The 18,418-nt window shown below is 39.3% G+C and overlaps 1 protein-coding gene across 5 annotated transcripts in view; it reads right to left on the reverse strand.

Annotated features, from left to right (window-relative positions):
* UTRN (utrophin) overlaps window positions 1-18,418 on the reverse strand; it is a 387,861-nt gene that overhangs the window by 128,807 nt on the left and 240,636 nt on the right. The gene's annotated exons all lie outside the window — the stretch shown is intronic.

Consider the following 18,418-nt stretch of genomic DNA (forward strand, 5'->3'; position numbering starts at 1 on the left):
AGGATTAATCAGTGAAGATTGTGACAGGAACTTTGTGCAGATGTAAACAAACTTCTTTTGCAAAGGCAGAAATTCACTAACTAAAATCCCTTAAAGGCTTGGGTTTTTTTTCCCTTCCAGACAACTCCTCAGTAATCTCCATCTGCTACCAGAAGCAGGAAAAGAAGGAGGATCTTTTACCTCCTCATCCTCCAGATGCGAGTCTTGCATCTGAGAATGGCTGCTTTCACATCTACAATTGATAGTTGGAAACAGTGGAAAAGTAGCTATGTGTCTGAGACACCATAAAAGCTTTCTTTAGTTAGGGATAAGAACAACATAAAACGATCTTTAGGATTTTTATTCAGGTATTGTCCAGTGATGGAAGGCTAACAAGGATACTAGACTCCCATCTTGCCCTCAGATTGCTGAAATCGGTAGTGAACTCCTTCACTCACTGTGTCATCACAATCTTTCAAGTCTTAAATGATTTTTAAACATGTTCTAGTTGTCCTTCCATACAATTTATTATTTTGAAGTGGGAAAGAGAATTCTATCTATTGTGCATACATCCCAATTCATGCTCATCCTGATACTGTCTTTCTTTTCCTCCTGCCTTTCTTGGTCACTGACTCTCCTGCTCGGGGCCTATTCAATTTTTGAGTACTTTAAAAGCAGTTATAAACATTTCCTTATTATCACATAGAAACTCCCATGTCCAGAGGCATAGGGAGGATGCAGAAAAGATGGAAAAAGTAGTCTGGTGCATTTATCATATGAAGGGGGGGGACAACCATGAAACGTCATCATTCTTAGGGTAATACAAAGGCAATCTGCACCAAACCATTCTCCCAGTACATGCAAAAGAAAGGGGGGAAAAAACACAACAATGCAAATAGAGAAGTTCTTGTTAGGAAAAAAAAAAATCACAGTACTTACATAGCTTATTAACCTAGATTTCAGAGGTGTTTCTTTAGAGATACCATATTTTGCTAGTTTTACAAATATTTATCTGTGTATATCTCTTAAATTGGATTGATAATTTATTGATACATAAATTTACATGCTCAAGTGCTTGCAGGATTAAGGTCCTAAATTAAAAGTTCTCAGAGGCAATAATTAACCCTATATATAAAACAAGGTGTAAGTTTCTAAAGTTTTGAAAGATAGAAAAAGAATTAATTAGGTTGACATTATACATCTACTTCACCGTAGCCAGGCTAATAGAAGATTGCCACTTTCCTTAAATTCCTTTTAAGAATTAAGATCAAACTGCTGCCTGTCTTTTCCACTTTGGTCTGGTGATTTCAAAAAACCCCTTATCTCCATTCTGAACCATTCTTTGCTTCTCTCCCTCTTTACTCCTTTCATGAGGCCTGATCTATCTATCGGATTCAAGCCTTCATTTTATGCTTGGAAATTATTTTTAGGCTTGTCTCCTTAATAAGATGCCTTGCCTCTTTCCTTGCTTTAATTTCAATCAAATGAAGTACTGTATCATCATATAATGACGACCAAACAGCACATGTCTTTAAATAATGTGTAAATATGGTGACAATAATGCTACAGATGGCAATTCTGAATAGGGCCCAAAGGCTGATCTGACTCCACTTGGAGCCGCTAGTGGAACAGCTCAAAGGCGGACTACAGTGACTTGCCCAGGGTAAAAGAATATCTATGACAAAGATTTGAACAGAACCAAACTTTGTGACTCCAACTCCATAGTCAACTAGGTATCAATTTTTTTTTCTTTCTTACAGACTGCAAGAATATTTTAAACAGTTACAAGAGCAGAAAATTGTTCTTTGGAAACTATTAATCCTTTATAATGACAAAAAATAAAGCCTTTAAAAAGAGGAAAAACTCTCAAACCAAACCAACAGCATTCCCATGACAACAGGCATTCTACTACCTTTTTCTGAAAGCTGACTCCAGAAGGCCTCCAATTCACTCTGCTATCTCCTAAACCATTAGCATAATCACCTCCACTCATGCTTTCTCAGATTTTTATTTGTTTATACTGTCTTCATTGGTACATTGCCATTAACGTAAGCAAAACATTTTTCTGTTTGAACAGTTTTGTTGAAGGTAAAAACATGACTGGAAGAAGAAAACTCCACATTTCCATGCCAGAGCTAAAGCAGAAGAAATAATGCCTTTTATAACACAGAGTATGTTACTCTATTCCTTTTTTACCATTAAGAGTCCAAATTTACTTGAGCTTTATTGTGTAAAATAAATAAACAGATGTTCCTGTAACATTACAGGGTCTATTATCAAGACACCTTAATCAAGCTTTCACTCCACACAACATGACACAAAATTCAACTTTGCCTCTTACGAGAAAACGTCACTAGCATTCTATACCAGATCATACCTACAGGAGGTTGTTAAGAACAATAACATGTAGGTCTCATTAATATTTTACTCCAATGTTTTTTAAACCCACTATACACAGCAAAATTATTTATTAAATCTCAATTTTTATCATGTTTATTAGGAAACAGAATTCCATTGGATTTTGATAAACACCTGTCCACAGAGCAGGGATCACAGTTACGGCACACGAACCACATGTGGCTTGCAAGAAATGGATGTACAGGTCCAATGCTGATGCTCTGACATGGCTGTGTTCTGTGTTAGAACACAGATGGCTACGTAGTTTTAAACCCCAGTTACAAACCACAGAACAGGCAAACTATTGTGGCTTTTGAACAACATGAAGATCTTAGAATGAGTAAGGAGTTGAGATTGACTCCTCATTAATGAGCAATAGCTTAACAAACTGCATTTTCCCCAGCAAAGGTTACCCCCAGAGCTATTTTGCCAGCTTCTAGAAGAAGTACAAATCACATCTATGACTGGAATAGGACAGCAGGCTGGGTTCAGGTACAGAGAAATTGCAAGGCCCACAAAAATGACTGCCCATTGCCTTCACTGACAGTATTCAAGTCAATAAAGATGCAGTTACAGAAATGCTGCACTTGCCTCTTTTAGAAGTTGAGAATAAAGGTGATGACTGCTCAAAGTATCTGCAGAAAATCCTTGCAATTGGAACAGCTGGAACAAAAATGTCAGAGCCAAACAAAGGATATGACTGCATGCCACAGACATCAGCCAGAATATCTTTTTTGAGGTCTCACAGCAAGTACCAAGGGAATGGACTTTTTTTTTTTTTTTTAATAGCAGATTATTTAGTCTGTATTGAACCAGATACATTTTACGTGCTGCTGCCAACTGCCTCTGGGAGCACTGCTGCGTCAGGTGTTCCCTTTTGCCTCTGCCTCACTCAGACCTTTTAACTTTATGATGACTCTTGAGGGAGTAAGAATTAGGGCATGATGCAAGCATACGGAAGTGGCCACTGTGAAAGGGAACTAGAAATTCTACTGCTCTCTTCCTTCCAAAGGCTGGGGACAGCAGGGAGAGGAATGCTATTGCAAAGAAAGACTGTTTGGTTTTCTTGAAAAAAGAAGAGTCTCTGGAGAATCCAGGCACTCATCTCATCTAGGGAGTCTCTCCGGTGTCAGAGGACACTTAACTTTAGAAAGGCTCATCCCATCTGCTGTTTCAGAGGTCTGCACTATAGTTGCTGTTAAGCAATCAGTTTATAATGTACCACTCAGAAGAGTGGTACATATGCAAAACACTTGGGCAGAATTGCTATTATAAATCCACAAGTGGCATTAGTATGCATAAAGACAGACATTAAACCTCTGCAAAGTGTTTTACGCAGACCACATTGGGTATCACTGTAACCATTGTGACTACTGTGTAAGATCGAAGCAATTCATAAAAGCAGCTGGCTTTAGGTAACATGGAAAACCGATTACTAACCTTTCAGACATTTCAGGACAAAATCCCACATTTTGGGGGGAAAAGCACATTTAATCAAGCAAATTCACATTTAATCTTCACATGCCTGTACTCCCAGGAGTCTTACATTGACACTTCAAGTTTCAAAAACCCAAACAAATAAACAAACATCACCACCACATAAAAAACCTAACACAAAACCAAAACCTGAACAAAACCCCCAAAACCCCACAAGCAAACACACCCCCCACACAAAAAACACACCACAAAATGTCACACCATCAAAATCAGCTGTCTTGATTCTTGATTTGCACTTACATATAATGCATAGTACCTTAATAGCCTTAACAGGTGACATATGCCATGGGTAAGGATTCATTTAATTTCATCACAAGAATGATGATGCACTTAGGAAGGCTGAGAATGTCAGCCTGCCTTCAATAACCTCTGTGGCTCCATCACATGATACTGACTCAACATCTGTGTGGCATCATAAATCCATTAATACTAATTCTAGCAGTCACATCATTGTGACTGAACAAAGCCAAAATGGCCCTCCCAACTCCAGTGTAATATGACTCTACTGCTACAAATGAAGGGAATGCCCTGCAAGCTTTGGAAATGCCATCTGGCTTCTACATTACAACCACAATAACATCATTCATAATTTTTGCCTTAGAGATGAGTATGGAAAGCTGAGTGAGCTCTTTCTCACTAAAGAGATTTCCAAATTCCAGGTTTTGTACAGTACAAATATTAGAAACACTACCTGCAAAAATTGTGCCTTAACCTCATCATGAAGCATATCAAAGACTCCAGCATGCACCCTACTCTTTCAGTACTACTGAAGCAATTACAGGCTACTAGAAGCAATTACAAGAGAAAAGTGAAGCCTAGCTGACAGACTGGGAGCACAAGAGGGGAAAGTTATCTATACAGCGAAGAAATCATGTCACAAATGTTTTCATCTGTTACTACTAGCTACTTTTGGAAATTCATGCTGGTGGGATACTGAACAGTATCTGTCTCATTAGCTCCCAAGTCTGCTACTGCAGGAAAGCAAAAATAGGAGCTGAAAAAATTTGACAGACTCAACCCAATTCACAACAGCCTTCCGAGGACTTCTTGTGATTTTGAAATCAACCAAAATCATTATACACACAAACCAAAACAGCTTACTTTTAATGAGATTTTTAGTTAACTTAGTACTACCCATCATACCACCATTCAGGTGACCAATATTAATTTGTATTAAGAAACCACCAACTGAAGTTTAGAGGCTGAGGATAGAAAACCACACAACTAGGCTTTACAATCTGCTCTCCTGTTTTGTGACCACAGTGTCTGGCTTTTTTAATTAAAATGTAATTAAACTATATGCTTTCTTACACACCTGGGTCTTGCAAGGCAAAGGAAGTTTGTATAGAGAAATTATATACAACAAACAAAAAAGTACTATGTTAAGTCAAGCTAAAGATGGCTACAAACAAGTTTCAGGTTTCATTGGAAGTGGTGACGACCAGATGACAACAACCTGGTTTAGAACAGTCTCCTGTCCTATGCTAATCATCACAACCACTGAAAAGCCAAGCCTCTGGCCTCTCCACATTACTGTTACCATATATTCTAGTAAGAGAAAAAGAAACTACTTTGAATACAAGAACAACGGATCAAACAGTGGGAAAAGTGGCATGCTCATGGGAAGTAATTTTACCTTCAAAAGCCATCATGAGATCCTCCAACTTGACTAAGAAAACATTCCTCTAAATTTAACAGTAAACTATGGAGCACTTTCTTTATGCTCATAGTAAAGCTGTGTCACAACCATGCTGAAAAATTCCCTTAAACTCTTTGACTTAAAAAGTCCACACTTTTCTGTCATTTTTATAAAAAAAAATATGACTACAATGTGAACAAATAGTCTGAAACTAATCTTGGTGGATCAGAAATGTGGATGGGAAGAATTCATTAGATTTCCCTACACGAGAATCAATTGAGGATCACATAAGGGCCCTAAAAGTAACACAGAAACCCCCTTAACAGGAACCTGCTCTTTTTAATGTGTATTTCTCAAAGGTATCATCTTTTGCAAAGGCATAAGTACATGAAACTGTGTTATCATACCTTTTCAAATTTTGTCAGCACCTCACGTAAGCTGAAGTTCAGGCCAATCATCATTAAGCATCCCTTGAAGCCTACATTTTCCTGGTACGTCCTCCAAGACAGGTTGATCACCTTCGAAAGGTTTCTCTCTTTTTGCACCTATACTGTCCCAAAACTCTCTGTGAGCTCCTGCATGTGCCCATTTCCTGAGCTGTGTTCCCCCAGAGGCAGTTCACGCAGCACCATTGTCGCAGCCTCCCTGTCCTCACTCCCATGGGCTGGGTACCTGGGTGTGCGCTGCTGACGCCGGGCAATGCTCCTTGTAGGGTTAACCAGGCCCCATTCCTACAGGTGCTGTAGGAATCTCCTCTTCCACACTGGCCAGGACTGCCTCCAGCTCACCTCAGCAAAGCCTGCAGGCTCCAAGTGCTTCTTGCAGGCCTCAAGGTCAATGTTTAGTCTCAAAGATCCCAAAGAAGAGAAACTATACTCCACTGCTATGTGATGGATGCAGAGGGTGAGGAGAAGGAACATGTCCTTCCATGTTGCTTCATTCAAAGGTTTTTAGAAAAAAATAAAAATCCCCACAGAAACTTCTATTTATAAAAAGTACCAAAAGTCAGCTCTTCAGAGAAGTCAAAGTGGGATACAGCACACTTCAGCCTGGGAAACACAGCAGCATGACCAGACAAGAGGTCACCTTTTCTCTCCCTGCGCACCTCAAAGCCAGCCACCAGTGGTCTGATGTTGCTGTATCAGCAACCAAGACACTTCCAGCTTCACCCAGGAGATGCTGCACCACAGAACAGCCAAGGTTCATTAAAAGGAATCTAAAAAGTAATTTCCTTTGTTAGAGTTAAAAAAAAAAAAAAAAAGTCCAGCAAAGAATCCTGCTGCAACCTCCAAAGACTTTGCTGGGGATCTCCTGGTTTGGTCCTGTCAGTTCTGACAGTGTCGAGGTAATCTATCCCCAGCATTTGTTTATTATTGTAATCAGCATCCTCCCTTTCAGCAGCCCTGGGGCTGCTCTGCCGCCAAGCACACTCCCCCTTCCTGGAGGGCTCCCCGCTGGAAAACCACCACCATTGCTAAGGCTTCTGGAACCCCGGAGCCGAACCCCTCACTCTGTCCTTTTCCTCCCCCTCAAAAGGAAAGGTGGCTCTTTAGTTACTGAACAGGTTCTAGAGCTATAAAAGTGCTCTGCAAAGCCTACATGTGCCCGCTGCTGCTCATGGGAGCAGAGTCAGCGCAGGCAGATTGTTTTCGTACGAGCCTTTGCCCGCCCGCAGGAAACCCGACACCCTAAGGGTGGCTGCTAGGAAATCGCTCGATTCCAAACCATTCCCACTGAAAACCCTGAGTGCACGTGAAGGCCTATTTAAGCTACTATTAAGGCTTTTCGTAGAACCACACATTACTCGACTGGCAAAAAAAAAAGTTTCAGTAACAGTTGCCAGCAAGTTAAAAAACATATAGTTAAAACCAAACCAACAACCCAGTAAAACTATTAGCCCTGAGACCACACTGGGAGTCACCTGCTTTTACTTTCTTTTTAATTCACCCAATGCCATTTGAAGCACCAACGAAATCAACAATAACAAAACTATCTTAAAAATTATCTTCTGCTAGTGCTTTGTACCAATACAGACAGTATGGGTCAGGATTTAAAGAAGAAACTCTAGAGAAAACAAACAGATAAATATTTGGAGTAGCAGAATTTTTGCTCATTTTATTTGTGCTTTGCCACGTGTCTGTATGTTTTATGAGGGCATATTACACAAAATGTAGACGTGCCTGCACAACACACTGAGGCCCCATCCCTGGAGGTGTTTAAGACCAGGCTGGATGAGGCTCTGGGCCAGCCTGATCTAGTGTGGGGTGTCCCTGCCCATGGCAGGGGGGTTGGAACTAGATGATCCCTGTGGTCCCTTCCAAGCCTGACTGATACTATGATACTGTGAAAAGTTTCCAAACAAGGCAGAACTAGATCAGCTTCACTGCATAACCAACAGGTAAGTACAAACTGAATTAACTCCACTGATTATCAAAGGGAAAAGCCCAATTATCAATGCAATGGTATTTAAAATCATGTTCAAAACCTGTTCTTTTCTAAATTAACAATTCACAGAAGGAATATAACACAATTAGACTGAAAAAATAGATGTATGCTGCAAGAGATTTAACTACAATCCCTATGTGAGAATGTGTCTTTTTTTCTCCCGCAAGACATGAAGTTTGAATCCTCATTCCCATATACATTGTCTTCTTTCTGCTGCTCTTGCAGAAAAAACTTTGCAAAAGACAGAGAAAACTGCATTGAAATCCACTTCAGAGGTGCTTGTGCATATGAAATGAAAAAGGGTGAGGCTGGATTATAATGAGTCTTCCTAGCACCAGGACTGTAAAGAAATAGACATTAATTTTATGTTTATTGTCAGGCTTCATATTTAGATATCTTGTTTCCCAATTTTTTCTTATCCAAAAAAATCACGCCTTCTAACCCTTTCAGTACTAGTAGATGTAAATGCCCTCTGAGGGGGAAAGGTACCATTTTGCAGACTTCTGTAAAAGCTAGTCGAACACAGGCATATATATATACACACACAGAGTGTTGGATGTCTGCTTCCAGCTAAACAGCTTTGAAAATCGTAGTGAAAACCAACTTTTTTTCAGTAGTCCTTTCAAATGAAAACATAGTGCAGTATTTGAGAAATTCTGTATTTGTAGAAGAAAAATATAATGTAAAAACTGAAATAAGCTCCACACAGAAATATACTCAATATAGCTTGTGCATACAGAGACAAGAATTTTGTAGACATGACAATGTTCCAGAAAAAAAAATTAAAAGAAAGAAAAGGAAGGGGGGGGGGGGGGAGGTAGGAGGAAAGGTTAATTTATTGTCTCTGGAAGGAAAAATACATGATCAGCTCAGAGATGATCTTACACCTCTAAAGTTCCATTTCAGAAAAGATAAAAGTCTTTCAGATTTCCATCTGCAAAGGGACTAAGTATGTGCAAAGACACTACAAAGAATTTGCTTCATACTTGAGATGATGTGTAAAAGTGCAAGAAATATGTCATGCTAAGCACAATTTGACTTTGGAATAAAAAATAAAGGAGAAAATAAGAGGTTTATTTTTCTAGAAGAAAAATAAACAACAGCAAGAGCCTTAAAAGTAAATGAACCGGGCTGTTTATACACAGGGCATACATATATCTTACATGACTCACAACAATGAGTAACAACAAAGAGAAAAAAAGAATAGTGTTCCCTTATGTGACTCAAAGGTCAAGAGGTGGTTACAGCAAATCAATACATCCTGGTTTCACTCAAGATCTGTTGCTTTAGACAGGAACACAAAAAAATGCATTTAAGTCAAAAGTATGGTGGTATTTTCTCCTGCCTTGCAAAATACCTAGTGTCAGTCTGGTCAGACTAGGAGGAAGAGCTGCCCTCCCTTCTGCAGTATGTCAGCATTTAGAAAACAGAGTTAACACATGGCTCCAGCAAGGTCAGCCCTACACTGAGGCTCACTATCAGCTGAACTCAACACCAGGGTTTCACTAAGCAGAGCTCTTGCAGCACAGCCTTGCTAATAACCTCTGCCAGATGCCAAACTACTCAAGCAACATAGTACCCCAAAGACCAAAAATTCATCAAGACAACAGATGGACAAATCAAGCTTTTAAAATAAAGGTAAAAAAAGCAGCAGGTCAAGACAAAAGTGCATAAATATGTTTGCCCAGATTAACAACTAGGTATCTATTACAGCGATGATTGCAATGCAGCTTATGAATTACACATAAGGGCTTGCAGGGTTCCTAGAAGAGAGCCAAGGCACTGCTCTGGTTTCAGTTTGTCTTACTTTCTTTCTTTAAGAGTAAAGGGTGTCATTTTGCCATGGAAAGCTACTTTTACATGGATCAGCAAGTCAGTGATCTGCCATATGCAATATCTGCCAAATTCACTGACACAGTTCTCCATTAGGTAAGCACAAACATACTGTGGCCTATTTCAGAAAATGAGATTTAACATTTTGTGTCATATCCCAAAAGGAGATGAGAGAATATAATCTTGGCAACAAATACTGCACTGGAACAAAAGATTTGTAAAGGACTGGATGGTTTGGTGGTCATTCCTCCCCCCCCCTCCCCCCCCCCCCCCCCCCCCCCCCCCCCCCCCCCCCCCCCCCCCGTAGTTGTTTGGACAACACAACTTTCAGCTTTATGAATCAACCATGATTGTCTAATGTTTTGGTTCTGAATATAAGTTGTGTGTTTTAATTTCTTTGAACTTCCCAGAACATCCAGCCGTAAAATCACTGCACTTCAAATGTACTCAGAACACACACACACACACACCCCCTCCAAGAAGTATTTCGATCTCTAAAAGTGGATGTCAGATGGAAGTATGCAGACAAGTACCTTCATAACATCCATTTCAGACATGGAACCATTAAGAAAGTTAATGTACAAGAGACTGACTGATTCCACTTACAGGACTGGCCAGAACATGAACATTTCAATCCTGACTCTGACAGAATGAGAGAAGTAGCAGGGAGCATGAATTAAATCTGGCCTTGATGCTGGACAAGAATTTCATCATCAGGTTGTTTTCCTAGTTATTACTGGTGACTAAATATAATGATCCTATTGATTGACAGTCTATAACGAGTTCACTGAAGAAGCCTCCTTCTAAGACTATTAGCTGCCTTTTCTCAGAGTTTTCCCTCTTCAGGTGTGAGATGTAGGCAACTGCTTGCAATAATCGCATTGGAAAGCTGTAAGTCACGAGGCAGCTCATAGTTTTCCTGTCTTTAATGGCATCATTAACTCTGTTCTTTTTGCACAGGAACAAAAGAAACAAGTTGCCTTTGATATACTTATTAACATTTTTATTAAAAAAGGTAAAACTGAAAACAGCAACAGCCTAGTGGTAATATGGCAGACTGCCAAAGCAGGGCATTCAAAGAAAAGATTCTAGAGATTGCATTAAACCATGCCCAAAGTAGGCATCTGGTTTCCAAAGTTAAAACACAGGGCCCTCAGTATTGTAGTCCAGTCTGAAAATGGAGCTTTTCCTTAAGATTTTCTTGACTGCAGTAAGAACAGTTTTAGAGCTCTCCGACAGCTCAGTCCAAGAAAAGCCTCATTAAATTCATGCATAATACATGGAACAATTAAGTACAAATCTTTAAAATAATTTGCTACAGGAGGAAAGGCTTATTTATGTATTTATTACTTGGTGAAAGACACCAACCTCAAGACCACTAAATCTGACAAATGAAAAGCTGATTAATTTAGTAGTTTGTAGACAAGTACTCAATCCAACTAGTAGAAAGACCATGACAATAACATTTTAATTTCAGAGTTTACCATAAATAATTGAACATCTTAAATTCTGCAGCATTAACTCAGTATCTGTGGATTAAAACCTCGTTCAAGTAACATATTGCAGTCACTTCCTGCTTTACTTCTAAAGCAATCACATGAGACTCAAGTACCTAACAGGGATACAAGCACTATTACAGCTATAGTGCATAATTCATAATTTTGCCACAATCCAAGGGTAAGTACCCAAGCACAACATTTTGTCTTAGCCTGCCTGTTTATGCTCTATTATTTTACACCTGGTTTTATATTCTTAGTTAAGTGGCCTTATTGCGCAAGAAGTACTATTACCTAGATCTAGCTGGTTTTGGTTTTTTTGTGAGTTTGTGGGTTTTTCAATCACCTTTGGGAACTGGACTGTCCCCATCCAACATTAATTCTACTATGAGCCATAAAAAAATTACTTAAGCTGTAAGCTTTTCAGCCATGAGCTTTTAATTCTGTACTTGAATACTGGCTAAGCATTTACTACACAAAAACAAACACATTTTGAATTTGCAACGTAACCACTTGCAAGATGATCTTCTGTATTCAAAAAGACTACAATTTGTGTTATTTGCAGTTACTTTTTATCTGTGAAATCAGAATCCTTATAACATTTACAAATAAGTGTACTTTTATATTAATTTTAATATATCATAATGGAATAGGCATATCAAAACTACTCCTGTTAATAGAGCAAATGGATAACTACTAGATAGTTCTATCAAACCACTGAGGGTCGGTCTCCTAATCTAGCAAGAAATAGAAAAGTACACCATTCCGATTTACTCATAAAAGGTAGAGGTTTTGCTTGTTTTCAAATGTCACTGAAAAAGATCAAAGGCCATGGACTACAGGGATATTCCATTAACATTCAATTTAAATCTTTTCATGCTGTGGATAGTGCATCAAAGTGGGAGGTCACAATGCCTCACCAACTGAACTGAAATATACTTTCTGTTCTGAGTGGATAAAGAAAGGTAGTATTTGTTGTAGAGGTTACTTTTCAAGCATTAGGACTAATACCATAAAATAATTTGTCTTCATCAAAATTATTTGCAAACCATGGTATTAATTACTAAAAATTTCTCATAAGATTAGGGTTTAAATATGGTAGGTCAGAAAGGGTATTAATTCTTCTCACTGTGTAATGATCCCCTGAGCCAAGTCTGCAGTTATGTAATTTAAATGAATACCACATCCAGTGTGCAATGATAGCACTGAAGCTGACAGGGACACCAAGTCATAGCTTAGCAACACCTTAAGGGAGAGTAAATGCTCAATGCTGTAAAGAGATTAAATTATTCTGTTTTGTAGCTGACAAAAATGGGAAGCATCATTCTCATGCTCAATGCCCAGAACGCAAACACATGGAAGGAATATGAGAGAGATCTCTATGTGAAGAAGTTATATTTCTGCTATTCATACCTTTTTATGCACATATAAATTCAGAAATTAATTAATCTTGCTTTAATCAGTAAGGCAAAAATGGGGGGGGGGGGGGGGGGGGGAATGTTTCAGGCTGAAGTCCAAATTGCACGCTGTTAACAATGCCTTTGTTTCTGACTGAAAATAAGCTCCCAAGGCAGTTATAAAGCACTACAGAAAGCAGAGAAAATCCTCACCCAAACTTTAAAATTTAAGAACAGCAAATAAGAGACTTAACTTTTCAGAAGGCATCAAGGGAACCAGTCACTGCTTGTTTTCTTGTTGCAGATTTTAAATCTTATCTCCACATTAAAGCTTCCAACAACCATTACCTAAGGGCTTCCAAGGGGATACCATATGCTCTTAAGTAACAGGACAGTTGAGATCAGTTTTTCATGTGAAGCTGTTGACCTTTCAGCATCTCCCACAGCAAGAAGTGTTCTCCATTGCAATGCCTGAATGTCTAGCCTATCATCTTTGCTTTAACATGTCATTTTGCTCTCCACTTTGGTTTTTAAGAATTGTTCAAGAATTCAGTCAGTGAGAAATGAAGGTAGTCTCGGTAGGAACCACCCCTTTAGATGCACCTTCCAAAGCCATACCGTACAGCTCCTACCTAGTTTATTTTATGATGGCTGTATATGATTGCTAGCATCAAATTCATGTTTCCTTATATGTGTCGAACTTGCAAAAAATGCTTTTTTGATAACTTTTATTTTTCCTGTTCATTTGTTTTCATCTTTCAGTATAGCATGCAGTCCTTTGGTTTAATTTTTTTTCTTTTTTTTTGGTGGCATAGAGAGAGACAGGAGGGTGTTTGGCCAAACTCAACCCTTAGTTATTCTCATGAGATGACTCTGTGCTCCATAGGGTGAGATGAATTTGACAGAAAACCCAGTCCGCCTTAATCCCTGGTTTATAATCATGCTTTCTATTTGACAAATTATTCCAACAATCATGGTTGCTTTACCAGACTCATTTTCTGGCTAAGTCTCCTCTAGGTGTGTAGTGGCCACCTGTAGGAGATCAGCTGTGTTCCAGGAATCCCAAACCTGCTGCAGGATGAAGCACTAGCCTGAATACTGTCAACGTATTCCCCAGTTCAGCAAACCGTTGGCAGCAATTAACGTTTCAAAGGACATGCTCATAGAAGGCTTAAAATCTGGAGCAAATCTATTTAATTCAGGAGAAGAGAAATGGAACAGAGGGAATGGAAAAGCTTTAATCATCCTCTTGTATATGTTCAAAACAAAGAGCAAAGACTAAAATGGGCTGTGCCTATCTTCTCTGCCTGCCTCAGTGCCTGCCCTGTGCAACACGCCAATGAACGCAGAGAATGTTACTGCCCTGCTCTCGGGCAGCACTGCCAATCCTTAGACTGAGGTAAGCCAAGTCAAAATAAGGTGCTCAGGGAGGTGGAACATGGATTCAAGATGGGAGGTTGCTGAGGTTTTCACCATGCTCACACAGAGGGACTTGAAACTTGCCACTGGGTTTCTCAGTTTAAGTGCTGCAAACACACTTTTCTCTTGAAAGATCCCACCTGACTAAAGTAAGCAAGCACCAAACCAAATTTCCTCACAGAAGGCTTATTATCTTTGTGCATACTGTGCCATTTTTTATCAACTAAGAGGCTCACATAGAGATCTTATCAGTGGCCTGTTGCAAAAGAAAAGAGCATTTACAATTGAAATTATGATAATATAATCTTTACTCTTGAAATAAAATGTAAGCTACATTATCCATAACTGCAGGTCTTTAGCTCTGGCTTGAACAAGAAGCTTATTTAAATACAATGTGCCTAAGGCTTCTCTAGCCCCATTTTTATTACTTTACAAGAAACAGATTTTCCAAATTTATTCAGGCACTGTTTTCAGTGTTTAACATCAGTCAGAAGCTCCATTTCCACTGAATTGATGTGTGCTTTTATTTTCATTTCACTGTCCTCTAAAGTCAAGGATTCCATTCACTTTTCAGAAGCATGAGTTTGGGCTGGAGAAAGAAAGCTAAAGATTTGCATACAAAAGGGTAGAATACAGGTTAGTCAGCTTTGCAAGGACAGAAAAGCCCTGGGTCACCTCACAGTATTAGCAAATCAAACCCACCTTGGCTTTTAATCAGGTAGTAACTTCTTGAGGCAGTTTTGGGTTTCAGAGCTTCATAAAAAACTAGATGGCGCAAAAAGTTTTGGTCAAAAACCAGGATGATTTGAGGAAAAAAGAATTTTAGAATGATCCACTGCTTTACATTCATTCATTGTGTGTTAAAAAAAACCAAAACAACAGCAAACAAACAAAAAAACCAAAACAACTCAGAGAAAGATTAGCACTTAGGGAGGATTCAGGTAAAAACTTTAACTGTAGGTACAAGTAAGAAAAAAATACACTTGCAGCCATGTCATTAAAGACAACATATAGCAGTCCATTATACATGTGCTGATGTTTGATCCATGTAGGATCAAATCCTGTTGGCCTTTGAAGTCCCAAAGAGGCGAGAAAGGAGAGAGGTAGCACAGAGAACAAAACCATAGCACAAGCAGAATTTCTAGTAAGTTCTGGGGTGGGAGAACCCACTGAATATTCATCTCTGTGTAGAATAAATAACTACCAAAATGAACCTTCTACAGCAGAACAACTCAGAAGAGCAAGAGTAAGATCATCAGGCAGCATCCATGGTGAGCACACACATTTCAAGCACACACATTTCAAGCACACTGATGCAAACAGCTGTGAAGGACAGAGGAACTGGCTGCTTTCATGTTCCAGACCTGTGACATACAATTGGATGAAGGTTGAGAACTGTATTGTCCAGAGATGGACATATTACCAGAACAGGTCTCCTCTAGTACTGGAGTTTCTGCTTAACAAGTTCATGCATAATCATCCATTCAATTGTTAGTGAAAAAGGTTAAAAATGGCAAAAGGAAACTCAGCATAAAATATGCAAAATGAAGAAAATACCAAGAAGGACAACATGCAAAAAACCCCAAACTGTAATCGGCTGAAAACAAGCCTTGTGTCTTTGGTTTATTTTGTAAAACCAAGATGTAAAACGTTCAGGGCAGAAAGTATGAAGCAAATGTGAAATCTGTGTTTCTCTCTAAACGTCTTCTTCATTGTACTTTGCTTGTACTGCAACAATCTATAAAAATACCCTCTGTTAATGCAAGTGATTGGAACAGGTTTTCCAGGGAAGCAGTGGAGTCACCATCTTTGAAGGTTTTAAAAAAAAAGTGTAGGCATGGCACTTTCAGAACATGGTGGTATTAGACTGGACTTGATGACGTTATAAGTTTATTTCCAGCTGAAACAGTTTTATGGTTCTATGAACACATTAAGCTGATTTACTATTCTCTGGTTACCTTAAGAAAAACAACGGGGGGGGCGGGGGGAGGCAAATTACAGTATCACAGTAGCACCAAGGTTGGAAGAGACCTCAAAGGTCATTGAGTCCAACCTGTCACCACAGACCTCATGACTAGACCATGGCACCAAGTGCCACATCCAATCTCCTCTTGAACACCTCCAGGGATGGTGACTCCACCACCTCCCTAGGCAGCCCATTCCAATGGCAAATGACTCTCTCTGTGAAGAACTTTCTCCTCACCTCGAGCCTAAACTTCCCCTGGTGCAGCTTGAGACTGTGTCCCCTTGTTCTGGAAATTGACGGTATGCTTATTAGCACGAGATGAAAATTATGGCCATTTTTGTTAAGCCATTGTTTCCTTGAAAAGCAAGCAAGGGACATTCAAACATACCAGCCTTAAACAAGCTCTTTAGGTTGTTGGCATTTCCTTTCAGTGCCAACTTGTCACAGACCGATTCCAAACTGCTGTGACACTCCTCAATGACTACCAAGGAATAAACAATATCCACATGTTTATGTGCAATAAATGATTTATCTTCCCTCTGTGCTTCTCAGCCATACATAAAAAGAGGGTATGCAAAGAGCAAACAGATTTGTAAAGGAGCAGACTTATTAAAAATACAACCTTGGATCATCTGTCAAGGGTGCTGAGTAGTTGCAGCTCCCCTTGAGACTAGGGACCTTAAAGGCAAGAAGCGTCTCAGCAAAGTCTAATGTTTATATAACTAAAGCTAAAGCAAACAAATGAAAGCCTGCTTGCAAGGCAATGAAGCCCATCAAAGAATCATATTCTATAGCTCAAAAAAGTCACCGTAAATGACAAATGCTTCTTTCTATTTTGTTAGACACTTCCAAAAACAAAGGAGCCTTCACTGTTATTACTGCAACCTAATGCCTGCTAAAGGAATCTCTTCCCTGTGATGGGTTCTGCATTTTTCTCTGGTACATGACAAAAGCCCTGTTTTCTGACCTCACAGCTCACCTGAGACTTCGCACTGCAGTGGCTCTGGCCATCACAGATTAAGGAACACATGGATTTTAAAATGAATGAAATTCTGAGCTCATATCAAGAGTTCTACTGAAATCACGATGGCATGGGGTAGTTCAAGCCCTGCTACACAGGCAAAATAACTAGCACCAGGCTCAGCCATTTTACAATATAAATAACTTCAAGTAGTATGCAGGCCACATTGCCAGACATACTTGCAAACACTATAATTCAGAACTACATTCTCTCCCACCAGAATTACTTAAATATGGTGTTTCCATACAACATTCACCAAACAAAACATTGAACAGCTTCCTCAGGAATAACAAAATATCTCTAAGATAGACTTTTGGTATGTAATGCTTAATATGTACAGTAAATGTCTACGGTGTAGCAGGAAAAAGAGATCAATGATGGGAGCATGAAACATACTCATTTGTCAGAAGGGGGATTCAGAAGGGAAAGCTTTAAAAAACATACAGAGGACCAGAAAATAACAGACATCATTCATGAGCTGTAAAGTTCTAGAAGTTAGTTTTCTCAGTATGTTTTCATTTTGTTTAGGACAGCAGAGAGGAGTGCAGCCTTAGCAATTTAGGTCTAAGATCTTCAGGGAAAGAGGTTCTGCCCTGCTTTGACAGTAGCAGTTGCTGAGGCAAATTAGGTCTTTGACAGGGATAAAATGAAGTTTCACTGTTAGTACAAAAGGGCTCCCATTGATTTTGGCCTCTTTCAGCTGATGTAAATAATCAAGTAACCATAAATTTGACAAGGAATAATTGCTGCTTTGTTCATTACATAGTGTACTCAAAAAGGCATTTAAAATCACCTTGAGCAAAGGTAAAAGGATAAAGGAAAGCCGAGCTTGGACAGTTCTCCTTCATTAAGCTCTATTTTACAATGTCACCTGCAGCCATACAATCATCTTTCAGTGAGACAGGGAAAAGGAGTTAGGTGGTCTAAGCAGTAAGTTTGAAATACCATATTCTGACAGGGTCAGTGGGCTCTTAATTCTGCCAAAAAAAAAAAAAAAATGGAATTGATGAAGTTTTGTTTAATCTGCAGATGAGGTCATTCAAAGCAAAGGTGATCTGTGAGCAGTGGACCCAGTGATGCATGGCTCCAAATAAATTCCTCTCAAGCCCTGATGGGAGTTTTCATCACAGCCTCTGTTAGTGACAAAAGACCAAATTTTCTTTAACCTATTCTGTAGGCAACAGATTTTTTCCATCAGTCATCTCTAGTTCACCCTGGACTGCTAGTACTCCAGCTATATTAAAGCAAGCCAGCAGGAGTTCTCCTTATCATGACACAGTTATTACATGCTAAGGCAGCAAACCCTTTCTCCTAAGCGACACACCATAG

The sequence above is a fragment of the Dryobates pubescens genome, chromosome 6 (assembly GCF_014839835.1).
Source record: "Dryobates pubescens isolate bDryPub1 chromosome 6, bDryPub1.pri, whole genome shotgun sequence".
Taxonomy (NCBI): Eukaryota; Metazoa; Chordata; class Aves; order Piciformes; family Picidae; genus Dryobates; species Dryobates pubescens.